The sequence below is a fragment of the Podarcis gaigeae genome (genome assembly GCF_964106915.1).
Source record: "Podarcis gaigeae genome assembly, chromosome: 7".
Taxonomy (NCBI): domain Eukaryota; kingdom Metazoa; phylum Chordata; class Lepidosauria; order Squamata; family Lacertidae; genus Podarcis; species Podarcis gaigeae.
In genome coordinates, this window is record NC_139683.1 from 21,373,871 (window position 1) to 21,398,730 (window position 24,860).

Consider the following 24,860-nt stretch of genomic DNA (forward strand, 5'->3'; position numbering starts at 1 on the left):
ACCTTTATTGTCAATGTACAACCTGTGTACAGTAGTACCGGAGGTTAAGAACTTAATTATTTCTGGAGGTCCGTTCTTAACCTGACACTGTTCTTAACCTGAGATACCACTTTAGCTAATGGGGCCTCCCGCTGCCGCCACCGCCACATGATTTCTGTTCTCATCCTGAAGCAAAGTACTTAACCCGAGGTACTATTTCTGGGTTAGCAGAGTCTGTAACCTAAAGTGTCTGTAACCTGAAGCATGTATAACCCGAGGTACCACTGTACAATGAAATTAACCAAGCCTCCTCCCCCAACATTCAATCTCATTGCACTCTGTGTGCTTGTCACACAACACACCAACCCTGAAAGTCCATTGCACTATATTATTTTCCATTCAGCAGCCTAACAGCCCACGGATAGAAACTGTTTTTTAGCCTGTTGGTACGACTGATTATACTTCTATATCTCCTGCCCGAGGGTAGAAGATTAGAGAGTTGTGGCCAGGGTGTGAATCGTCCCTGAGAATTTTTCTTGCTCTCCTATGGCATAGATCCCTTGTGATGTCATCTAGCAGGCTCAGGGGACAACCCATGATATCATGTGCTGTGTTCACCACCTTCTGTAAAGACTTTCTGTCCATGGCTGTCAAGCCAACGTACCACACAGTGATACAATATGAGAGGACACTTTCTACAGTGGTACCTCTGGTTACATACTTAATTCTTTCCGGAGGTCCGTTCTTAATCTGAAACTGTTCTTAACCTGAAGCACCACTTTAGCTAATGGGGCCTCCTGCTGCCGCCGTGCCGCCAGAGCACAATTTCTGATCTCATCCTGAAGCAAAGTTCTTAACCCGAGGTGCTATTTCTGGGTTAGCGGAGTCTGTAACCTGAAGCGTATGTAACCTGAAGTGTATGTAACCCAAGGTACCATTGTATTGTGGACCGGTAGAAGGAGGTCATCAATTGTTGTTTAACATTGTTCTTTCGCAAGACCCTGAGGAAATGGAGTCTCTGTTGGGCCTACCTAACCACCTGAGTTATATTGTTTTTCCAAGTGAGGTCTTTACTAAGGTAAACTCCCAGGAATTTAAAGGAAGAGACTTCTGATTCCCAGCAACTGGTATTCATAGAATCACACAATTGTAGAGTTGGACCTTAATGGTCATCTAGACCAACCCCCTGCAATGCAGGAATCCCAGCTAAAGCATCCATGAAAAGATGGCCATCCAAACTCTGCTTAAAAACCCACAAGAAAGAAAGGTCCGCAACCTCCCAAGGGAGACCATTCTATTGTCGAACTGCTCTTACTGTCAGAAAATTCTTCCTGATGTTTAGTCAGAATCTCCTTTCTTGTCACTTGAAGCCACTGGTTCAAGTCCTAACCTCCAGAGCAGGAGACAACATGCTTGCTCTACCTTCCGTGTGGCAACCCTTGAGATATTTGAAGATGGCTATCATATCTCCTCTCAGTCTCCTCTTTTCCAGGCTAAACATACCCAGCTCCTCCAACAGTTCCTTATAAGGCTTGGTTTTGAGACCCTTGATCATCATGGTCAGTCTCCTTTGCACACGTTCCAGCTTGTCAACATCCTTCTTAAATTGACATACGCAAAGGCATAAAAGGAAAATGTACTCATGATATCTAGGTTTATGGAAAGTAGAAGGGTTGGGTATTATTCTAGAGTAAGAGTTTTCCATATGTTTTTAAAGCTGCTAGACAGAGAATCGGAAGTCTTTTTCTTTGTTTTATTTATTTTAATTTTCAAGTTGAAAAATGCTTGATATTTGATGTTGACCTATATATTGTTCTTTCTTTGTTTCTTTTTCAAGCTTTAAAAATAGCTTTAAGAGAACCACATGGATCATCTTGTACTCCCTGGAGGAAATGCTAGAAATATATATTATAAATAAAAACAATACCACCGACCTCCCATTTCCTTTCCAAGTGAAGAAACACTCGGTGGTATGAAAAAAACCACAGATCCAAAAACTCTGAATTTTTGACTGGCTAGCTTAACAAACATCCATCTACTTCTTTTAAATTTCTGCAACAGCCAAAAGTTTGTGTTCCCAAAACATGAATCAGATGTACCATTTTGTACAGGTTTACACTGAGTTGTTCTTGTTTGAATTTAAAGGCTGAGAGAGCACTCTTCTATCATAAGCAGCCCTTCATGGGAATCTAAAAATGTTTCCTATTATGACTGTAAAAAAACACACCAACCACTTGCATATATTATGTTGCACACTTTAATTGAAGATGAAAAACAGGCCTTTTTTTGCAGAAATCAGTTGCTGAGCTACATAATATAGCTCTGTGCACCAGAGGCCACAAGCTCTGTCTGTTTACAAACAGGCAGATTAGGGCTCTGGTAACCTGCAGTCCTAAAAGCTCTTTACAAAGCAAGATTAACAGGAGGGTTTCTATTTATCATTGCGATGTGGCTATAAATGGCCTCCTGCTCAAAACATTGAAAACCGGGTTCCCTGTTTTCATCAGTACAAAATAACACAAGGGTTTACTGCACAGTTCACAGAACCACAGTCACTTGCTGTTACCACAGCAATTCTTGCCCAAAGCATAGAAAGCGTTCAAGCAACAGACGGGCAAAATTAACAACTTTCCACCAGGCTTGGGGAAGGGGGGTGGGGGCGGGAATCAGCAATGACCTCAGGGAGAGCAACAAGCTAATAAATCTCTGTTACATATATATGTTATATGTTATTTATCTTCTGCCTCTTCTAGCCATGCAGGCTGTTCAGAGCAGCTTCCAGGTACAATAAAATATTAAAATCATACTAGAATCATAACTACTCCTGCAGTAATGCAACAGAAGAAACTAATATGTTGAGGAATCCTTTGGCTGAGTTGATGTTCTAAGCCAGGACTACAAGCCATGTTATTCCAACAGCCTTCTGTTGCAAATGCCTGTACAGTGGTACCTCGGGTTAAGTACTTAATTCGTTCCGGAAGTCTGTTCTTAACCTGAAACTGTTTTTAACCTGAAGCACCACTTTAGCTAATGGGGCCTCCTGCTGCCGCCGCGCCCCCGGAGCATGATTTCTGTTCTCATCCTGAGGTAAAGTTCTTAACCCGAGGTACTACTTCCGGGTTAGCGGAGTCTGTAACCCGAAGTGTTTGTAACCCGAGGTAGCACTGTACTCAGAATTCAAGATTAAGAACAGTTAAAACAGATTAAAGTCACAAGAACAGGGTAATATCCATCTCAGGTGTCAAAGAGTAAACAGCTGCATCGCCTCTTCAGCATTCATTGAAAGCTGTAATAATAATAATAATACTCGCCCATCTGGGTGAGTTTCCCCAGGTAATATTTAAAGTTCTTAACCCCATGTAATATTTTTGGGTTAGCGGAGTCTGTAACCTGAAGCATATGTAACCTGAAGTGTATGTAACCCGAGGTACCACTGTACTGTAGAGTGGGAGAATCTAAAGCTCAAAGCTAAGAGTCCTGGACAAATTTTGAAGGGAAAAGCAGTTACTCTTAGTGGTGGACAAAAAATATTTTCCCTCCAAAATTTATCAAGAGATAAGTCCCCCTTGTTTGTGGATGATGCAAGGGCCATCTGTCATGGATGCTTTAGTTAAGATTCCTCCATTGCAAGGGGTTGGGCTGGATGATCCTTGGGGTCCCTTCCAACTCTATACTAAGGGCAGCCCCTCATAAAGTGCATTGCAGTAGTCATGCCTTGAGGTTGCCAATGCATGAACCTCCGTGGTCTGCCTGTCACAGTCCAGGAATGGCTGCAGCTGGCATTATTGTTATTATTTGTTTTTATTTATTAAATTTGCATATCACCCCTCATCCATAGATCTCAGGGAGGTTCAAATTACAATATTAAAAAGAACGTGAGAATAGCATAAGAAAAATAAGAAGAAAAACAAATAAAAATAACAAAAACAAATCAATAATCCCTCTCCCACAATAGCCAGAGCTGGTAAAAAAATACTCTTGGCCACAGAGTTTACTTGGCCCTGTAGTGACATATTTGGGCCAGGAAGTACCCCCAGATTACCTACTTGCTCCTTCAGATAGAGTGCAACCTCACCCATTGCAGGCAGCGGACCTATCTGCCATACACAGGTACCACCCAACCACAAGATCTCTGCCTTTCCAGGATTCAAGGTCAGTTTATTGACCCTCATCCAGCTCAACACTGCATCCAGGCACTGGTCCAGAGTTTGCAAAGCCTCTCCTGACTCAGATGTAGCTGAGATGCATCTCATCAGCGTACTGATGGCACCTTGTTCCCAAACACCTAAACACAGCTCCCAGTGGTTTCCTATAGATGTTTAAGAGCAGTTGGGACAAAATAGTGCCGTGTGGCATCCACCAAGGGAGTGGAGAGCACACTCCCAATGCAACTCTCTGGACACCATCCCCACATGTAAGAGGTGGAGCTACAACACTACAGTGCTGCCAAAATGCATCCCACAGAATCGGTACAGAAAGACAAAGTGGTCATAGGTGTTGAAAGCTGCTGAGAGGTCCAGCAGAAGGAAGCAGCAGAGCTGCACTTGCCCTGACCTTCTCTCTATAAAGGTCATGGGTTGGAATTGCAGTAATCATGGTACAGTGTATACTTGGAAATAAGCCATTCTGCTTATTCATTGGAGCTTAATCCTGCGCAAGATTGGATTGAAGTCTTAATGTATCTTGTAACAAGGCTCTTCCAAATGCATTTATAGCCTTTAACCAATCTTGAAAGATTACAGCAAACCAATTGGCACCAAACGCGTGATTTTTAGCAGCACATTTGCCTGCAATACCAGTGTGTCGTTCTGTTTTAAATGAAGCTGTTTTCAAAAACATCCTGGTGAAACAGGAAACTAGTCATTAAGGAGCAGCAAATGAATCAATTTTGTGGATATTAATAATAATACCTTATAGCCCAATCTTCCACATCTATTCAGAAGTAAATCTTACCCAGTTCAATCATGGGTGTAACCAAGATTTTTGTTGGGGGGCGGATTTTTATAAGGGGGAAGAACCAACATGATTGATCAGTTAGTTATTTCTATTGTTTTACTTAATCTGGGGGGCAACTGTCTCCTACACCCATGAGTTCAATGGGGTTTAATCCCAGGTAAATATGTATAGGCTTGCAGCATTAGCCTGTAATTCCCTGCATACTTAACCAGGAGTAAGTCCCACTGAACTCAATAGGCTTTACATCTGTGTAGATATACAGAGAATTCTTTTCCTCGGCTCCTAGCACTGTATTCTTATAGGAGTTAAGCTCCCATGCTATTTATCTATGCTACATGTTGTATCTAACTTTTCACTTTATAGTCTCCCAAAAAGGGATTTCTATCCAAAATTAATCTCCTTTTGTGGAATGGTAGTGTCTTGCTTGCTACTGCTGCCTTGGGGTTTCTATTGATCTATGATTTTACTGTAGAATTTTAACTGCATTTGGTTAGTTTCAAAATGTTTTTAGATTAATGTTGTAAATTCTTAACTTGAAGTGTACGTACCTCCGTCCTGGAATCTTGGGGTTGTCTCCAATGCTGCTGTTCTGCTAGTAACACAGATGGCTTTCCCCTCCCCTTCACCGCCTGTGCACCCTCAAAATTTTCTACAGAAGGTAGGGGGATCCCCTGGAGCAGATTTTGAGGGCACCCAGGGTGAAGGGTTGTGTGAGTGGAATGCCATATATGCAGTGTTGGATGAAACCCTTAGTTCATATTTGCCAGCCTTGGGGACAGGCAGAATTGCTGGTTTCAAGCGGAAAAGAGTATGTGTTTTCCTGTACTGTACTTGGTTCATTACTGTTTGCTGTGGAGGTGCTCCTTTGTTATTCCACCCTTCAGAGAAGTGCATTTGATGCTGGCCCGAAAAAGACCTTCACTGTGGTGGCACCATCTGTAGTGAAGCACTCTCCATTCAGCCAAGACAGTTGTCGACACTATGGGTGTTTCAGCATCTCTTAAAGATGCAGGCTTTTGCTGGTTTTGATTCCAGTGTATGGTATCAATTTGCACTGGATCGCTGCTGTATGCTATTGTTGGTGGATTTTTGCTAATGATCCTCATCATTAGATTTGCTTTCAGAATTGCACCAAGTTGGCATTTTCATCAAGCTATCCACCATGATCCCAATTTATCCGTTCTGGCTGGTCACCACTAATACAGACACCATGGAGTTATAATTTTGACTCTTCTCTTCCATTTTAATTCCAAGTCAAACAGTTTAGAAAGATATTTTTTGTGCTCCTTGCAATCTCTTTTTGTTTTCATTGCCCAATACCAGAGCTGGCCAGCATTATGGTATCAGCAGTTTTATTTTCCATCCCTTTCCTAACACGGAAATTGCGGAATTAACTTCTCAAAGCAGCTGCCCACTGATTTGACATCTTCATTCAGCTACACATTACAACCCAGATTGTCGCACAGCCCTCAATGAGTGTAGCAAAACCCAACTGTTGGTGCATCTTCATCTAGAAAGCAGGTCATCAAAGATCTCCATAAGGAATCTTCAGCACAATCGTTTATGAATATCATGGAACCTCTTTTGCGCCAACAAAATCTTCCGCTGTTCAAAACAGGAAGATTGCAAACAAATAGGCCAAGTAAAAATACTATAGAATGTTCTGTACCCTTCCTCCTCCGCCTAAGCATTTGCAAAGATTAACTTGGAAAAGAGGACAAATGACTCAGATATTAAAATCATTCCTATTCACTGTAAAGCAGATTACCAAAAGCAGAAGGTGTACACAAGACTATGGAGGCTGCTAGCCTCAGAGTGGTGAATGGGCTCAACTCAAATCCTTGCAACTTCCATTTTATCTCATTCATAAGGTGGCAGTCCAATAAGCTAGGGGGGTGCAGTGGTTGGCATGTTAAGACTTAGATCTTGGTTGGTATCCTCACTCAGCCCTGAAGTTTACTTCTGCCAGTCCCCCTATCTCTCAGAAAAAGAACCATTGCTCAAAGGTACAGCACATGCTCAGCTCACATCTCCAGGCAGGATTAGGAAGGGCCAGTATCTGAAACACTGGTGAGCTGCTACCAGTCAGTGTACAACCAATAGCCCAATTCAGTGCAAAGAAGTCTCCTTTGTTTAGCCCAGGGATAGGCAAACTCTGGACCTCCATATGTTTGGGACTCAATTCCCATCATCCCGGACCATTGGTCCTGTTTGCTAGTGATGATGGGAATTGTAGTCCCAAACATCTGGAGGCCCGGAGTTCGCCTATGCCTGGTTTAGCCTAACCAAACTCATGGTATTGTTGCAAAACTTTCCTTGGAAGCCTTGAGTAAGGCAAAGCATTTATTGGAAATGTATTTAAGTTGAATGGTACTTACTCTGATTGGGATACAAGTGACCTTATTTGTAATTCATTTATGAATGAAACAGACCCAAATGTTAACAACACTGGTGATAATTTGCACTGCCAACATTTTACCTCCATTTCCCCATCAAATGCAGGCATCTGAGATGGCAATGATGATACCCAATACCCATGCTATCATTCATAATGCATGCAATTGTAACAAACAAACACCACGCAATTACAGTGAAAGTTACATTTCTCTGTCAATTAACCTATTTATTTCAAAGCAGCCCCAGTCTACTGTGCTTTGGGATTAGGTAGTTTGTTGTTTCTCTGTTGATTAGTAATATTCAGCATGTTCCTGTTCTTGGTATTGATTTGCATTGTAAGGAAATGCTTATTCCTGCAGGCAGAGGACATGGCTACTTCTGAGTTTTGTGCTGTAGAACAAATAGAAGGAAGCAGGAATGGTTCTAGCAATGCTGGGTGTCTTTCGGGATAATTACAAGATGCACTATCTGACCCAGCATGTGTTAAAGGCAATTTTGTGAACCTCAGCTATAAAATGGATGGTAAATGAAGGTTTCTAGACCTGATGGTTTGTTTGTTTGTTTGTTTGTTTGTTTGTTTGTTTGTTCATTCATTCATTCACTGCATTTTTTCTCCAAGGAGCTCAAGCTGATGTGCATGGTTTCCTCATTTGACCTTCACAAAAACCCTGTGAGGTAGATTAAGCTGAGAGGCAGTGACTAGCCAAGGTCACCCACTGAGCTTATTGGCTGAGTAGCAATTTGAACCCGGGTCTCCCAGGTCCTAGTCCAACACTCAAATCACTACACCACACTGGCTCCCAATCCTTCAGGACTCCCCAGGTTTCCTTCACAACACACTATGACTACCCATCAGTCTTCTCCCCCTCTTCTTTCTATTTCTAAAAAATAAGTTCCCTAAATACAGAAATAGTGATGATAAAAGCATTCATATCAAACCACATTATGTTTACAAAATGCAGATTTACATAAGTGGCATACTTTGGCTTTACGCCATTTTTTAGTTTCTCGGTGGAATTTCCTAGGACAGCTTAGTGAATACCCTGAGTTCCAGGTATAAGATCACTGATGGTCTCTATGTTTCATCCTGAAGCTTAGTAGCAGGATTCTTTTTTTAGCCAATGGAAGCTTATGTTATAACCCGTCTTAGAAGTGACCCTTAGCAGTGATGAAACAGAAGAGAAGAGCACCAGAGATAATGGGAAGAGCTATTAGTGCAAGGATGTATTTGGGTCATTAGCATAGCTGTCAGTGTTTCCCTTTTTCAAAGGGAAATTCCCTTATTCCGAATAGGATTCCTTGCAAGAAAAGGGAAACGTTGACAGCTATGGTCATTAGTCTTTTGAAAACAGAACTGCAACAATGTATCTCTACCATGGCCAGTTCGTCAGTATTCCTTAAAAAAAAATAAAAAATGAGTTTCTAGGTCACTGGTCTTCAACTTCAACTGCTTGGCAGGGGGTTGGAATCGATGGCCCTTGTGGTTTCTTCCAACTCTATGATTCTATTCTAACTAGTGTGTTCGGACACACACGTCTGAGCTGAATATAAGGTGGCTCAATTCCTAGTCTCCAGAGGGAGGAAAAATATTTTTTAAAAGAGTGGAAGAGAAGTATATACATTCCATGGTCCATGGCATCAAAGCAACTCCACCAATGACAGAGCAGCAGGAAGAGGATGGCCTAGAAGCAGAGTGAAATTTGCTTTTAGCATATAAGACATGCAATTTTTTAAAAAAATGCAAAGAAAACTAATTGGAGCTCAAAAGCTGCTAAAATGCTAGGTATCAATGTACAGATGTTTTTTGTCATAAAATTAAATACATGGACTCATGGGATTGGATTATTTCTTTGTTTTTGTCCTGCTAAACACACACTGACATATTTAAGTGTTTATCATCTGTAAAATATTTCCATTTGGCTTTAGTTTGCAGGAGAGAATCTGGAGTTTCGTTGACTATTATACAAAATTTCAAACAAAGGTTATAGTTTTCTCATCTGTAATGTTTTACTTTTGCAAAAAAAAAAAAAAGGAGCAGGTTTTAATAGTTAAAAGTCCAATTCTGTTTAATGGCACAGTATATTTTGAGGTGTTGGGCAATACCCTTTGCTACCCACAACTAGAGACAGGTTAGCTCAAATTAGATTGAGTAATAAAACAAAGGAGCCCACTTCTGTTTTTATGATACCAAAATGAAGAATCCATTAAAAAGAAAAAATAAAGAACTGTGAAGAAATATGCCAAAACATTTTCAATTCAAAAATGAATAGTATAAGAACTCTAAAGGGCATTGTAACAAAAACTCCCTCAATTCTCAGATCTACAGCAGAAAGTAATTTAATCCCTGCATGGAAACCAAATGCCCCATACTCTGAGACATTGTCTCTTTCTAAAGCTAAGAATTACAATGTACAATGTCAGGTACACACATCAGGAAAGCTAAAAACAGCTTTTACTGTTTTTCGCTGATGGATATCTTTATAGATTGACTTTGAACTATGAGTTGAACCAAGATGGTTTTCAAACATGAAAACTTATTGAGGAAAAATGCTGTGGCTTTGAAGACAAAGAATATTTTGCCTATACCATGTGCACAGTATTTATACTTGAACATAGAGAAACTGAGAGATTGGAAAGATGTAGGTAATTTTAACTGATGCGTCTGAGCCAAAATTAACTGAATTATTTCTTTTGGAGGAATTGTAAGAATTTAATAAAAGTATAATAAAAGCCCACCGTAAATCAAGATCTGCAGATATTAAGCAAGTCCAGAAACACATTCTATTGTTATAGCAGCTAATCTTAACCCAATAATTCATTGCATTAAAAGCAGTATACAAGTTAACATGATTATGCTGGGGGCTTTGCTGTTAATTTCTGTCTGCTGTGTCAGGCTAACCAAACCAAGCTGATCAATTAATCATAAAAAGTCATTTGAGCTGTACCAGCAAGTGCCTTCCTATCAAAGCTGATTTTTACTTAACACCTTAGTACAAACCAATATCACTCTCAATGCTATAAAAATTATTATTAGAATTTATACAATTTCAAAACGGATGGAGAGAGAAGAAACCTGGAACTTTGCAAGCAAACAACTCCCTTTCAAAGAACTAGAAAGCATAATTGAGATTTTAAAATGTGAGATATTTGTCACTATTATTTGAAGCATCAATTGAATGATGATGCATTTTCTTATCTTCATGATCTACAAGTGACTGTTCTAATATAGGAGAATTCAGGGATGCTTAGAGCCGTGCTAGCAGTGCAACTAATGAACTGGAGACTTGTGCTTGTAGACTATTTTATCCCTGGCTATTTTTATTGCTGAAGAGAGTTTTGGCCTTGCAGGTATTCTCCAGCCCAAACCAACAGTAGCAGCAGAATGTGTGGGAAGAGGGGATTTCCTTCCACTCTTAAGCTTCTCAGTTTGTCCACATGCATTATGGGTACTGGCCAGTGTCATGGAACTGAATAAGTTGTGAGGTTTATTACTGCATACCCGTCAACTGTCCTGGAAAAAAGGGACATCTGATTTTTTTTTTCCTCACAAGAGGACGGCAGCCAACATGGCTGCTGCTATTTTGGGCCACATTTTCAGAACAGTGATCTTGCACGGCACCCCAGGACACAGGTTTTTGGGCGCCCTGCATGAAAAAAGAGCTTTTAGGGGCCCACGATCTGAAAAGGCTTTCTCCTTTATACAGTACAGTATAACAAACCTGTCCTAGGGAAGGCATTTGGAAAACTGCTTCAGCTAAAGATCTTAAGAGACAAGGGAGTTGCTATAGGATTTAATGTAGTACAGTGGTATCTCGGGTTACATACGCTTCAGGTTACAGACTCCGCTAACCCAGAAATAGTACCTCGGGTTAAGAACTTTGCTTCAGGATGAGAACAGAAATCATGTGGTGGTGGTGGCAGCAGGAGGCCCCATTAGCTAAAGTGGTGCTTCAGGTTAAGAACAGTTTCAGGTTAAGAACAGACCTCCAGAACGAATTAAGTACTTAACCTGAGGTACCACTGTATATTGATTCAAGTGCGAAACTAGGACCTGTGGGACTGGACTTAAAGTCCTCACTTGGGCATGAACCTCACTGGGTGACCTTGAGTGGGTCACAGTCTCTCAGCCTAACCTGGCTAACTTTGTTGTGGAGATTAAATGGGGAGAGGGAGATCCAGGTATACAACCTTAAGCTCATTGGCAGAAAAGTGGGATATAAATGTAATGTAATTAAGATCTTCAAGTGACACCTTGCTCCAGGTAACCCTGTCCTCAAATGTTAGGAAGGTGATTGCACCTTTCTGTGAAACTCCCTTCAACTTTGCCTGGTGCCATTATTGCTATCTCTCAAGTACTGCAGCAGAATTCATCCTTTTTTAAACAATATTAATGCTGCCAATGTTATTTCACCAGATCTCTGGACTATTACGGTGTGTCTTTTCATAGATTTACCCAGTGTTGTTCATCTTTTGTGAGCTTTTTTTTTGTTTGTTTCTTTGTAAGCTTCCTTCAGCATAATTTTAGTAAAAATGTGTGACATATGTTTTTCTAAAGAAACCCATATTTCATTGTATTAAAATGCTGTCTGTTGTTTTTAAGAAGATGCACAATAGTTTTCACTAAAACAGTGCCCAGGGTTTACAGAAATTAAACGCAACTGTACAATTCTGAGATACACAAAAAATGAAGAGCAATTGGGGGGGGCATGAAACTATAAATGATAGAGGACAGAAGGGTCTTTTTAGTTATGGTTCCTACTCAGTGAAATTCCCTTCCTAAAATATGGCTGGCTCCATAAGAAAAGGTTAAAAATCCATCTATTTTCCTTTGCTTTTAAATTTAAAGCTTTTGTTGTATAGGTTGCTGCCGGATGTAGGGGGAAGAAGTGTGTTGGCATACATTGAACTTCATTGTATTAGGCTTATTCAAGCTGGCAGAGTAGTTACCCTGAAGTACAGCTTATAAATCTTAAAAATAAATACTATTATATTTTGAATTGCCAGTATAAAATGTTTGATTTTTATGGAACTGTATAGGTTTTTAATACAAGCCACCCTGGGAAAGCTATGGTCTTAAAAAGTGACTTAGCTGTATCTAACATAAAATGCTGCTAATATTGTTTTACTAGCTTTCTGAAATAATATCATATGCCCTTTACAGTTCCCAACCCCCAATCGTTGTTCAACTTCCATATGCATAAGAGTTAAATGTGAATTAAATGAATAGATTATAAAAGGGGAGGGATATATGAAGTCATATCCCATGCATGTTTGCCTGAAAGTAAATCAATGAATTAACTGAGAGTAGGTGTGCATAACACTGCAAACCTCAAATCCAAAATCCAGAGTAGTATTGCTAGTGGCTGAACTGAAACAGCTATTTCTATTCAGTCTCTGAAGAAAGCGATACTTTGTTTTCTTCCCTAATAATGAACTTAAGAACAACTTTAACTCGCCTTTCTGTTAACTACAGCAGCTGCAATGTATCACTCATCCATGTTCACATCAACATAGATCTTGTCATTTCATCTGAAATTAATGCACAATGCACCTTGAGATTCAGTTATCACTGCAAAGGCAGACAACGGACTGGATTAAGTTTGCAGTGGCAATATCTGTACACGACATTCTCCAATTTCACAACAGTAGCATACCAAATGGGCAAAACAGGCTATTTGTTTTCACGATGTTAAGTACATACAGTTGGATCCAGCCTTACTTCCAAGAAAGTGGGCTTAGGACTGCATCATTAGTCATGAATGAAGCAGACCCAGTGGCCTTTGACACCTAAGATGTGTGTTTTCAGGGGCCACCCTATTCTTGTGACTGTACTTCATGTTAACTGTTTTTAATTCTGGGTTTTAAATTGTTGCATCCTGCCCTGGGATCTGTTGGTGAAAGGCAGCTAATACATCATTATCATCCTTATTGAATTATCCCAAGGCAGGCAAAGAAAACCAAACTCTTCTTTAGGCAACTAGGAAATTGCGAGAAGAATTCTTCCTGCTCCCCTAAACTGGAATCAACCAAAGACCATAATGCCAATTATGAAATCTTTCATTTTAATCTTGCAGTGGCCAGAAGCAGCCCAAGCTATCGCAAGACCTTCTCAAGATCTCAGAAATGTCCTTTATCAGTCTGCCACCCATTAACCCACACACTTCCAAAGGAACTAGGCAAGAGGCACCAAATCCCCTGGGTCTGGCAAGCCTCCTCTCATCTGACAGGGTTTTCCACTGGTACGAGGGATCTCTTTCATTTAGCAATAAAAAATTACAACTTTTTTATTACAATAATATAATAACACAGAAACACTCCAATAATGAATCCTTGATAGCCCAAACTTTTTCACTAAACCCATTTTGACACATATCCGTTATTCAGACCGGTGGCAAGGAACTTTTTTCAGCTTGAGGGCCATATTGCCTTACATATAACTTTCCGGGGGCCACATGCCACCTGTGAGAACAGCCGCCGAAACTGGGCAGGGCCAAAGCAACATACAAACCCCATTCACAAATTCCCCACCATTCATATACATCAGCACACATCCCATTCATCTTCTTACTTAAATGCACTCAGCACAAATAATCACAGTACTGGCATTGGCTCATCTACAATTTAGCTAGAAAACTTTTCAGCTGATATATCTGTGTCTTGATGCAAACCTTCACGTTGCATCCTCATGGCTGTAATTCCATTAGGATGTTTGTCTCTCAGAAGCTTCCATAGTCTGTGTGATGGGCACAATTCTCAGAATGCTCTTGGGGGAGAAAGGAGAAGTGGAAGGTGTTAAGTTAGCAAAGTGTGCTCTGCTGTGGTCTGGCATGACCCCTTGTTAAAAACAAGCTATGAAATTCTAGTTCACAGCATTTACAAAAGTCAGCCCTTTTGATCTACCGAAAATTTCTATCCATGAGCAACCCTGCAGGGGGTGACGTTTGCTTTTGACAACACACTGCCACAAACGATCATGAATGCAATGTGAATATAGTAGAAAGAGTACTTTTAAGAAAAACAAAATCTCTGCACTGAAAAAGGACCTGAAGACAAAAATAGCTCACTATTCTGTTTCTCCAAAGAATTGTTACAAAAGTAATGGAGATACAACACACATTCGTTTTCCCTGGTGCCGTTTCGCCATTGTTGCAATTTTCTGATGAAGACGTTCACCATGGTCATCGCTAAGTTGTTGAGGAAGAAATTCAAGTGGGAATGGGGAAACTGTTAGAAACTGGCTACCAATATAATACTTTCATACATCTGCTTCCATGATTAAGCTCTGTAACTTTGCACACTTAGAATAGATACTTCCAAAAATTATACATAACAAAATAAAAAAATTCCTTCCAGTAGCACCTTAAAGACCAACTAAGTTAGTTCTTGGTATGAGCTTTCGTGTGCATGCACACTTCTTCAGATACACTGAAACAGAAGGGGTGGTGGGAATGGGTGATTGGCAGATAGCTGTGATGAGCCTGTTGAGTCGTCAACAGGCTCATCACAGCTATCTGCCAATCACCCATTCCCACCACCCTTCTGAGTAATACCCCTCCCCACCTTCTCACTATATAGAAGGGTCTGGTGACTTCTGTTTCAGTGTATCTGAAGAAGTGTGCATGCACACGAAAGCTCATACCAAGAACTAACTTAGTTGGTCTTTAAGGTGCTACTTGAAGGAATTTTTTTATTTTGTTATGACTATGGCAGACCAACACAGCTACCTATCTGTAACAAAAATTATACAGTTACTTTCTGTAGTGAGGTCGTCTTCTTCTTCAAGGAATTCCCTTCATAGGGGAGTGTTGTGTGACTCAGGTTCTTATACACTTTGCCTGAAAAGGGCTTAGTACTAGTACTCTGGCAAGTCAGACAGCAAGTCAGCGAAAGGCAAGGTCTTGATTTCAGAAAAGCCATTCATGTTTGTATATTACCATGTTTATCGTTGCGACAGGGAAGGTTTACTTACAATTGGAGGAGCCAGCAGGGATTGTGTTAAATTAGGCGATTTTATTTCACTCTAACAGCATTAACTAAAGTGGCTTTTCTTGGAAATTAATTGTGAGAAATGTTGGCACCTTGAGGCCTTTGTCTCTAGATACATAAGTTTACATAAATCTTTCATTCAACAGAAAACACATTGGTGGAAAAAATGAAGGGCCTAGCTAACTTGATGTAAAAGCTATATAATTATATAGCAATAGATGCGTTTTGCCATTCGTGGCAAACATTTTAATGGGTGGGGAATAATTCTCATAAAGGAAATAAACCTACATCTTAGGTCAGGCTTCCTCAACCTTGGCCCTCCAGATGTTTTTGGCATACAACTCCCATGATCCCTAGCTAGCAGGACCAGTGGTCAGGGATGATGGGAATTGTAGTCTCGAAACATTTGGAGGGCCGAGGTTGAGGAAGCCTGTCTTAGGTCATACCACTCCAGGTTGTGGGAGTGGCACAGCTCACCTGACTGAATGCACCCCACACGCAAAAATGATCCCTCTGCTCTGAAATTCAGGTCAGGAGGAAAGTTTCTTATCCATCATGTGTGACTCCTAAAGCGGTATGATACCATTTGAAACAGCCATGCCTACCCCAAAGACCCTTGGGTACGTTACTTTGTTAGGGGTTCTGGGAGTTGCTAAGACACCTCTATTCCTCTCACAAAGTTACAATTCCCACGGTGGTTTAACAAACAATCCCTCTTTCTAGGATATGTTTGATGAGCTGCTTTAATGGGCTGCAACACACACCTACTGCCTTCAAGCTACCTGGAGCACTGCAGAGACCAGTACCTGTGACAGAGATTACAACAGCCCACAGCCCCTTTCCCCCGGTTACAAACTTTAATAATACAGATGCAGTTACTGTGGGAAATAAATCAAGGCGACCTTCTTAGAAAAAGAAGTCTGGGTTTTTTGTATTTAAGTCATCCAATCCACAGCTCCAATTTTTTTCAATCAAGTACTAGGAATGCTCTATAATAAATAGTTATAGAGCGCTAATGCCCCCTTATTTTATAAAAAAGAAACATTGTGAGAATGAAACTAAAATAATGGTTTAAAGCAAAGGAGTGTGTGTAGAGCTTCACTCAAAACCTAAGTGTTCACAGAAGCAGAAAAATCAGAGTTAGGTTTGACAGACTGTGTAGGAGGAAACCTATGCATGAGCAAGATTTTCGCAGGTAATTGGCACCTGAAATATCAGCTATTCTCTCATATGAACGGACGACTTAGATATTATCAAAATCAAGCTCAAATTAATAAGAGCAATACTAGTGTAGGAGCTAAACATTCCCACGGGGGTGAGGGAATCTACTGAGAACATAAACATTTTTTATTGCTTCCAGGGCAGCTAGATTTAAAGCCCCCCATGACACCCTGGATTGCAACCTGTAGAAGCAATTTTTATTCATTAAGGTTTATGAAGACTTCAGGTTCCATAGGGCAGCACAACCAGCAAGCTAATTGAAAGAGGATTTAAGGGGGGCTGTTAACTCTTAAGAGTCAACATAGCGCCTGTTATTGTATTATTTTACGAGAAGCATCCATCTAAGCTGCCAGAATCACATACGTTCACCTAATTAAGGAACATTACTGAAACTGTTGCACCCATACCTCTTTTTCTATTAAAGAGGACACGGTTTTCTTCTTGTTCATGGTAAAGGACCCCTGGACGGTTAAGTCCAGTCAAACTTGACTATGGGGTGTGGCGCTCATCTCGCTTCAGGCTGAGGGAGGCGGCGTTTGTCCACAGACAGCTTTCCGGGTCATGTGGCCAGCATGACTAAACTGTTTCTGGTGCAATAGGACACTGTGACGAGTGCCAGAGTGCACTCCTTAAAAGCCAGAGGTGTTGCATCTTCTAAGTTCTCAACTCCAGGAGGTAATAAGATGGCCTGTAATGTATGGACCTGAACTCCCCTGGAAGGAGCAGGTTCATAACTTGTGGGTGTTCCTGGACCCAACATTGGCACTTGAGGCCCAGGTGGCCTCAGTGGCTAGGACTGGCTATTTCCAACTACAGTGGCTTTTGGACAGAGATAACTTGGTCACAGTACCCCATCACTCTGGTTAACTTCAATATTCAATTGTTTTTTGCAATGCGCTCTATGTGGGGCAGCCACATAAGATGATTCGGAAACATCAACTGACTCAAAATGCAAAGAGCAGATTGCTGGTTAGGGTTGCCTTTAGAACCCTGTTCTAAAGCAGCCATCGGCTATTAAGTTTTCAGAACTAATTTTCAGGCCCAACTGAAGGTGTTCGTGCAAGTACTTCTTGCCCTAAATGACCTTGGCTCCAAATATCTGAGCTATTGCCTCCTTCTCTACAGACACCCTTAAGATCAGAAGAGGGGACCTTTTGATAGTTCCACTCCACAGGCAGTGGCCTGGGGGAGGCATTTTCTATGGCAGGGGTCACCAAACCTTTTCAGCAGGGGGCCGGTCTACTGTCCCTCAGATCTTGTGGGAGCTGGACTATATTTTGAAGAAGAAAAAATGAACCAATTCCTATGCCCCACAAATAACCCAGAGATGCATTAAAAATAAAAGGTCACATTCTACTCATGTAAAAACACACTGATTCCTGGACCGTCTGCAGGCTGGATTTAGAAGGCGATTGGGCCGGATCCGGCCCCCAGGCCTTAGTTTGCCTACCCATGTTCTATGGCAACCCCTATGTTCGACTGGCGGTAGAAGTTCCTGTCTGTGCCCACTCCTAAAGAAATAGGCTCTAGGTACTTTAGGCTGGGGGACACGGGTGACGCTGTGGGTTAAACCACAGAGCCTAGGGCTTGCCGATCAGAAGGTCAGCAGTTCAAATCCCCGCGACAGGGTGAGCTCCCGTTGCTCGGTCCCTGCTCCTGCCAACCTAGCAGTTCGAAAGCACGTCAAAGTGCAAGTAGATAAATAGGTACCGCTCTGGCAGGAAGGTAAACGGTGTTTCCGTGCGCTGCTCTGGTTCGCCAGAAGCGGCTTAGTCATGCTGGCCACATGACCTGGAAGCTGTACGCTAGCTCCCTTGGCCAGTGAAATGAGATGAGCGTCGCAACCCCAGAGTCGGCCACGACTGGACCTAATGGTCAGCTATCGGCCAGTTGCCAATATTCCCTTTTGGGGGAAGGCGGTGCAGAGCAAATGCAGGCATTGTGGGGGATGAAGCTTCTTGAGATCCATTCAAATCTGTGTTCATGGAACCGAGTCGACCTTGGTTGCCCTGCTCGATGAGCTTTGCAGAGAGTAGGACGGGGGACTGCTACCTTGCTTCTGCTTCTTGTTCTCTCATCAATGGTTGATACCGTTGACCATGGTATCCTCCTGGACCGGTTCTAGGAAATGGGAATTAGGTGCACTGGATTATGGTGGTTTGAATCCTATCTTCAGGAGCAAGCCCCAAGAGCAGCATTCGGAGAGTACCTTTCGGCCCCCTGGCTACTACACTATGGAGTGCTGCAGGGGACAATCTTATCTCTGGTGCTATTTAATATTTACATGAAGTCTTTGGGAACGGTCCTTAAGATGCTTCAGGGTGAGGTGCCATCAGTATACTGTCTTAGATAGACAAGCCTACCCAGATGCTTAGAAAGTTTAGGTAATTTTAATCTGTTTTAGTATTTCAACTTTTGTATGCTTTAAAGTATTGGCTGTGAATTTTTCTTGATGTCATCGCTTTCTCTTTTTTGCAAACCGCTTTGAGGTTGTTTTCATTCCTGCTTTTAGTTATGTCTTTTATGTTTTTTTATTTTGTAATTTCATGTTGTGTACTGCCCTGAGATCTACGGAGTGGAGGGCAATATACAAATTTAATAAATAAAAAATTCAACATTAATTAGCTTGTTTTTGAGATTTTTATGGGCAAAGAGAAGGCAAGTAAAGGAAGGATTCTCTCATTTCAAAATGTCTAGTGTTACCTAGCTTAGGTATTTTATTTTCCTTAGTGGGGGGGGGGGGAATATTCAATCAGACTCTGAAATTCAAAACAAAAAAAATTCCTTCCAGTAGCACCTTAAAGACCAACTAAGTTAGTTTTTGGTATGAGCTTTCGTGTGCATGCACACTTCTTCAGATACACACTTCAGATACACACTTCTTCAGATGTGTATCTGAAGAAGTGTGCATGCACACGAAAGCTCATACCAAGAACTAACTTAGTTGGTCTTTAAGGTGCTACTGGAAGGAATTTTTTTTGTTTTGACTATGGCAGACCAACACGGCTACCTATCTGTAAACAGACTCTGAAATTGACACTGATTAATACAAAGTGCATGTGCTTATAGATATAGCTGCGGGTCCCCAAAACCTATGAAGCATGTGACATTTCCAATTCACCACTATTATTGCAAATGGGACCTACAACAACATACTGCATTCTTAAGTGCCTACTTTCCAACTTCTCCTATTCCAGGGATACTTCATTCCATTCCTGCCTTCTGTATGGTTTCCAATCCCCCCTACCATCATTAGTCAGCACTGTATTGCAGGGGGTTGGACTAGATGACCCTTGGGGTCCCTTCCACCTCTACAACTCTATGATTCCATTCCCACTAAACATGCCCAGTCTGCACTGGCCTGTGTTTGGATTCCTGCACATTGAGGACTGATCTTTCTCCTTTCCTTTTTGTATTTCTACAGATCTTCTGGTTCCACCCAAGCCTGGTGGCATCCCATTCTCATGCTTGGATTGTGTCATTTTCACTCCACCACGACCAACACCCTGAAAACTGAGATCAGTATTAAAATACAAATTAACATATAACATGTGGGGCTACCTTTGAAGGTGACCCGCAAACTACAACTAATCCAGAATGCGGCAGCTAGACTAGTGACTGGGAGCGGCCGCCGAGACCACATAACACCGGTCTTGAAAGACCTACACTGGCTCCCAGTACGTTTCTGAGCACAATTCAACGTGTTGTTGCTGATCTTTAAAGTCCTAAACAGCCTCAGTCCAGTATACCTGAAGGAGCGTCTCCACCCCCATTGTTCTGCCTGGGCACTGAGGTCCAGCGCCGAGGGCCTTCTGGCAGTTCCCTCGCTGCGAGAAGCCAAGTTACACGGAACCAGGCAGAGGGCCTTCTCAGTAGTGGCACCTGCCCTGTGGAACACCTTCCCACCAGATGTCAAAGAGAAAAACAACTACCAGACTTTTAGAAGACATCTGAAGAAAGCCCTGTTAAGGGCAGCTTTTAATGTTTAATAGACTATTGTATTTTAATATTCTGTTGGAAGCCGCCCAGAGTGGCTGGGAAAACCCAGTCAGATGGGTGGGGTAATAATAATAAATTATTATTATTATTATTATTATTATTATTATTATTATTATTATTACGTGGTACCTCAAGTTAAGAACTTAATTTGTTCTGGAGGTCTCTTCTTAACCTGAAACTGTTCTTAACCTGAAACACCACTTTAGCTACTAGGGCCTCCTCCTCCTGCTGCGCCACCACTGCAAGATTTCTGCTCTCATCCTGAAGCAAAGTTCTTAACCCGAGGTACTACAGTGGTACCTTGGGTTACATACGCTTCAGGTTACATACGCTTCAAGTTACAGACTCCGCAAACCCAGAAATATTACCTTGGCTTAAGAACTTTGCTTCAGGATGAGAGCAGAAATCGTGCAGTGGTGGCGCAGCAGCAGGAGGCCCCATTAGCTAAAGTGGTGCTTCAGGTTAACAACAGTTTCAGGTTAAGAACGGAGCTCTGGAACGAATTAAGTACTTAACCTGAGGTACCACTGTATTTCTGGGTTAGCGGAGTCTGTAACCTAAAGCGTATGTAACCAGAAGTACCACTGTATGTTGATAGCCAGTTGATCTCTCATCTAAAAAGCAACTTACCGGGCCAAATTTGATTTGCTTCAGCATTGGAATTGCATCATATACCTCTCACGCTATTCTCCAGGTTCCAGCATACTGGCCATAAATGTGATGAGCACAATGTGTCTAAATATCCCATAGAACTGGCAGTAGGGGGGCAGAGTGCACAGAACATACTGCTCATCTCTGGAATGCCTCTGTCAATGCAAGTTGGGCCGTCAGTCTCTGCATTTCATGAGGATGTTTCCATGCTTCAGCACTGTCTCCAAGTGAAGCACATACACAGAGCCACACGAGTGAAGCACAGAGTCACATTTAGAAATGCCACTGGGGTAGGAGGTTAAAAAAATAAAGTTCCCTGCCTACAACTTCAAAGTCTGAGAAGCGAGTCAAGATATCCCCCCCTCAAGTGTGACCTCTGTCACTATTCTTCCATAGAGCTCAATGGCAGCAACTGGGAGCTGAAGCAACTCTCCCATGCGCAGTTTCCCCACTTTCATATGCATGTTCCCATGTGGGAATTCCGTTTTTCTGGTACAACATCAGAATGTGACCGAAGCCTGCGCTCTATTAAATGTAGCTCCTGTAAATCCAATAACGCTCAATATAAGTATCTGCTTATGGGAGGAGCAAATGCTCTGAATAATCCGGAGATCTGAAGTACAAGTAGAACTGGATCAAGTAGAACATTTGGGAGCTCCAAACAGGCATTTCTTCTTAAGGCACACGCCTAGCAAAGCAGCAAACAAAACAGCCTGCAATTCTCTTTACAAAGAGCACATTACCATTAAATTGCTCTTTAACGAGACAGATACTTTAAGCATTACACACACAAAAACCCCAAACATATTTCAAAGGTAAAAAGAGGATTCACCTCATTTTAAACCAGACATGCCATTCTTAATCAAAGACAACTACATTTTATAAAGAGGCTGTCAGCCTTAGTTACTAAGTAATTACAGCCCAACAACAGGGGGGAAAAGGCTTAATTTGCCTGGATAATGTATGCTATTTAATGTGATACAGTATATCCGTTGAATGTTAATACTTTTTTTTTTCTAAGTTAAATGTTACCATCCCACGGCTATAGTTGGAAAACATATTTAACAGTTAATTAATCATGCAGTCACCACTATTAAATATGCAATGTTTATTTCCTGGCTGAAACAGCTCCATTTCATTACACTGACAAGCAAAGTGATGAGTTAATAAGTATACTTCGACCCTCTCCCTGAACAAATTGGAAAAATATATTAAGTCACCCCCTCTAAAAGTTTCAGGTGAACTCACCACCCAAGATGATGTGTTTATACCCTCCCACACATATATGTATGTGTGTGTAATATATACATATACATATAAACAGCTCTCTCTTCTGCCCACAACTGCCCCCAGGTATCTGTTAACCTTATGTAGCGAAAACAATGAGACTTGTGGCACCCTAAAGACTAACAAATGAGTTGCAGCATAAGCTTTCGCAGGCATTGTCCTGTGTTGCAGGTATACTGTCAACTTAAGTAGACATATTTTTTGTAACTTCATTCAAATTCAAAGAACTGTTTCAATCCATCTTTCACTGTGCCATGGGTGACATCATGTTTGGCCTCTTCCCACTGGAGTTTACTTCTCCCAAACAGCTCCAGTGCATGAATGATGTTAAAGTCTGCCTTCAGTAATGACAGCTATGGCACAATAGCATCACTGGTGTAGTCATCTCAGCAGATATGCATATTTCAAGAGGCTGCTCAATGGAGAAAGAATGAGCCCAGTGCAGGGGTGCATTTCCAGTGGCAGAGCAAGGCACGGAAGCTGAGCAGCTCATTGGCAAAGCAGCCTCACTCCTCAAAAAGAACCAAGGGACCGCTTAAGATGGCAAATGAATTAGGATTCAAAAAAAGAAAAGACAAAACCACCAGCACCACCACTACCCCAAAAAATTCTTGCAGACAGCTGGAGCATGCTAATTTCTTCTTAAGGGAATTAGGCTGGTTTGTGAATGGCAGTGTTGGCTGAATATTAAGGGAGGAATGAGGGAAGGCAGACAGCACCTGCATGTTCCCTCATTCATGGGGGGGGGGCGGACCTTGACATTTCCCCAAGAAAGCCGTGAGAGAAAAACCCATGGCAGTGGAACACATGCTGCTGCTGATGTCTCACCAAAAGGCTTTCCAGACACCCACAGGCTTCCAGCCTGGCAGAGATGTGCAAAAATAAACAAACGCCAAGCCTCTGAGCCGAAATCAGAAGCTTCCTCATGCACACCACCTCTGCAGTCCCAGCCTGACTCCCAAACCCATCCTTGGAAGCACTGCTGACACACAGGTGCATTAAGCATGGGGCTGCCACGCTCACTTCCCTGCAAAGAAAGGCAAAAAGCAGGCACCTCCGTGAGCCCATCCAGGTTGTGCTGGTGTTTTAGAAACATTAAAAAAAAAAGTGCAGGACTGCTGATCTATGCACTGCAGTGCATGGGTAGCAGTGTCAGTAATTCGTCCCTGCCTTTCACCCCTAGTTCTCTTGGTGCAAATGTTTGGGTTTGTGGGTTTCAACCAGCTTCAGTCTCCAAAAGGGAGAGAGAGATAGACAACAAGAGCCATCACACTGCAAACGCCCCTCTCTCTCCATCCTGGACCCCTCGGTCAACCTCTCACCACTCAGCCAGACTGCCTCTTCCCCTTAATGCCTAGTAAGTTCCCACTGCCCAAGCCTTCAATTCAGATCAGCACCATTCATCCGCTTCTCCCCCTTCAGTGCCGGGTTCTGATCCTGGCCCATTCTGCTTCTGCCCCGATTCTCCCCTTGGCCCGCCATCCTACATCCCTCCCTCTGCCCTTTTCCCCTTTCCCGGCAGGAAAGGACGGCGGCAGGATAGGGAGTTTCCTCCTCCTCCTCCTCCTCCCTGACAAAATAATATATATGTTAAAAAAAACAACCTGTCCAGCCCAGACTTGAAGGGAATTATCCACCCCGCGCCACCGTCGCAAGGAAGCGTCAGGAAGCACGCTCCGAGCGAGCGCCCCTGTCCCGAGGAAGCAGGAAGCAGCCGGGGCATCGCTGCGCCCTGCGGATTGGAGAGCTGGCGGCCGGCTCCCCGTCCATTGCGCCCCAGCGCCGGGAGCTTCGGGGACTGCAGGGCATCGGGAAGGCAGGATGGAGGGACCCTGAAGAAGCAGAGAAGAAACTTACTTGCCAGGAGGAGGAGGCGGGCAAGAGCGGGCTGCGCTCGCCGCGGCTGCTTCACTGCGCCCCGCAGAGCATGGCGCAATCGCTCGCTCGCTCGCTCGCTCGCTCGCCGGGCGCCGCCGCCAGCCAGTCAGAGCGAGCGCGCGAGCACACGGCGGGCAGGCTCCTTGGCGCTGAATGGGATGAGCCGAGCGCGCAGCCGGGGCTCCGGAGCCGCCGAGCAACATTCAGGCATGCTCAGTCGGCTGACCTTCTCGGTGTGGGAAGTACCACTGCGCGAGGAAGACGGGGAAACAGGGGGAGGGAGGGGGGAGAGGAGGAGGAGAGGCGAAATGGATGCTACCATCAGAAAGAGAGAGAGAGGCGAGCTAAAAATAGACGCAGGCGAAGATGGGTGGGAGGAGAACGAGAACAGCTGGAGCTTAAAGAGGCAGGAGCCGGTCTGCAGGAGCGCCTCTCTCTCTCTCGGTTATGAAGCCAGGGCCCATGGGGCGGGGTGGCCTACAAATGGGACACTCACAGCGACCTCG

General features: G+C 42.7%; 1 protein-coding gene across 1 annotated transcript in view; it reads right to left on the bottom strand.

Annotated features, from left to right (window-relative positions):
• The window catches only part of LOC310849142 (oxidation resistance protein 1-like), a 223,377-nt gene extending 198,788 nt beyond the window's left edge, over window positions 1-24,589 (bottom strand). The window contains exon 1 of the mRNA XM_083749162.1: window positions 24,334-24,589. The gene's annotated coding sequence lies outside the window, so the exon portion shown is untranslated. The remainder of the gene's footprint in view (window positions 1-24,333) is intronic.
• Window positions 24,590-24,860: the final 271 nt, after the last annotated feature.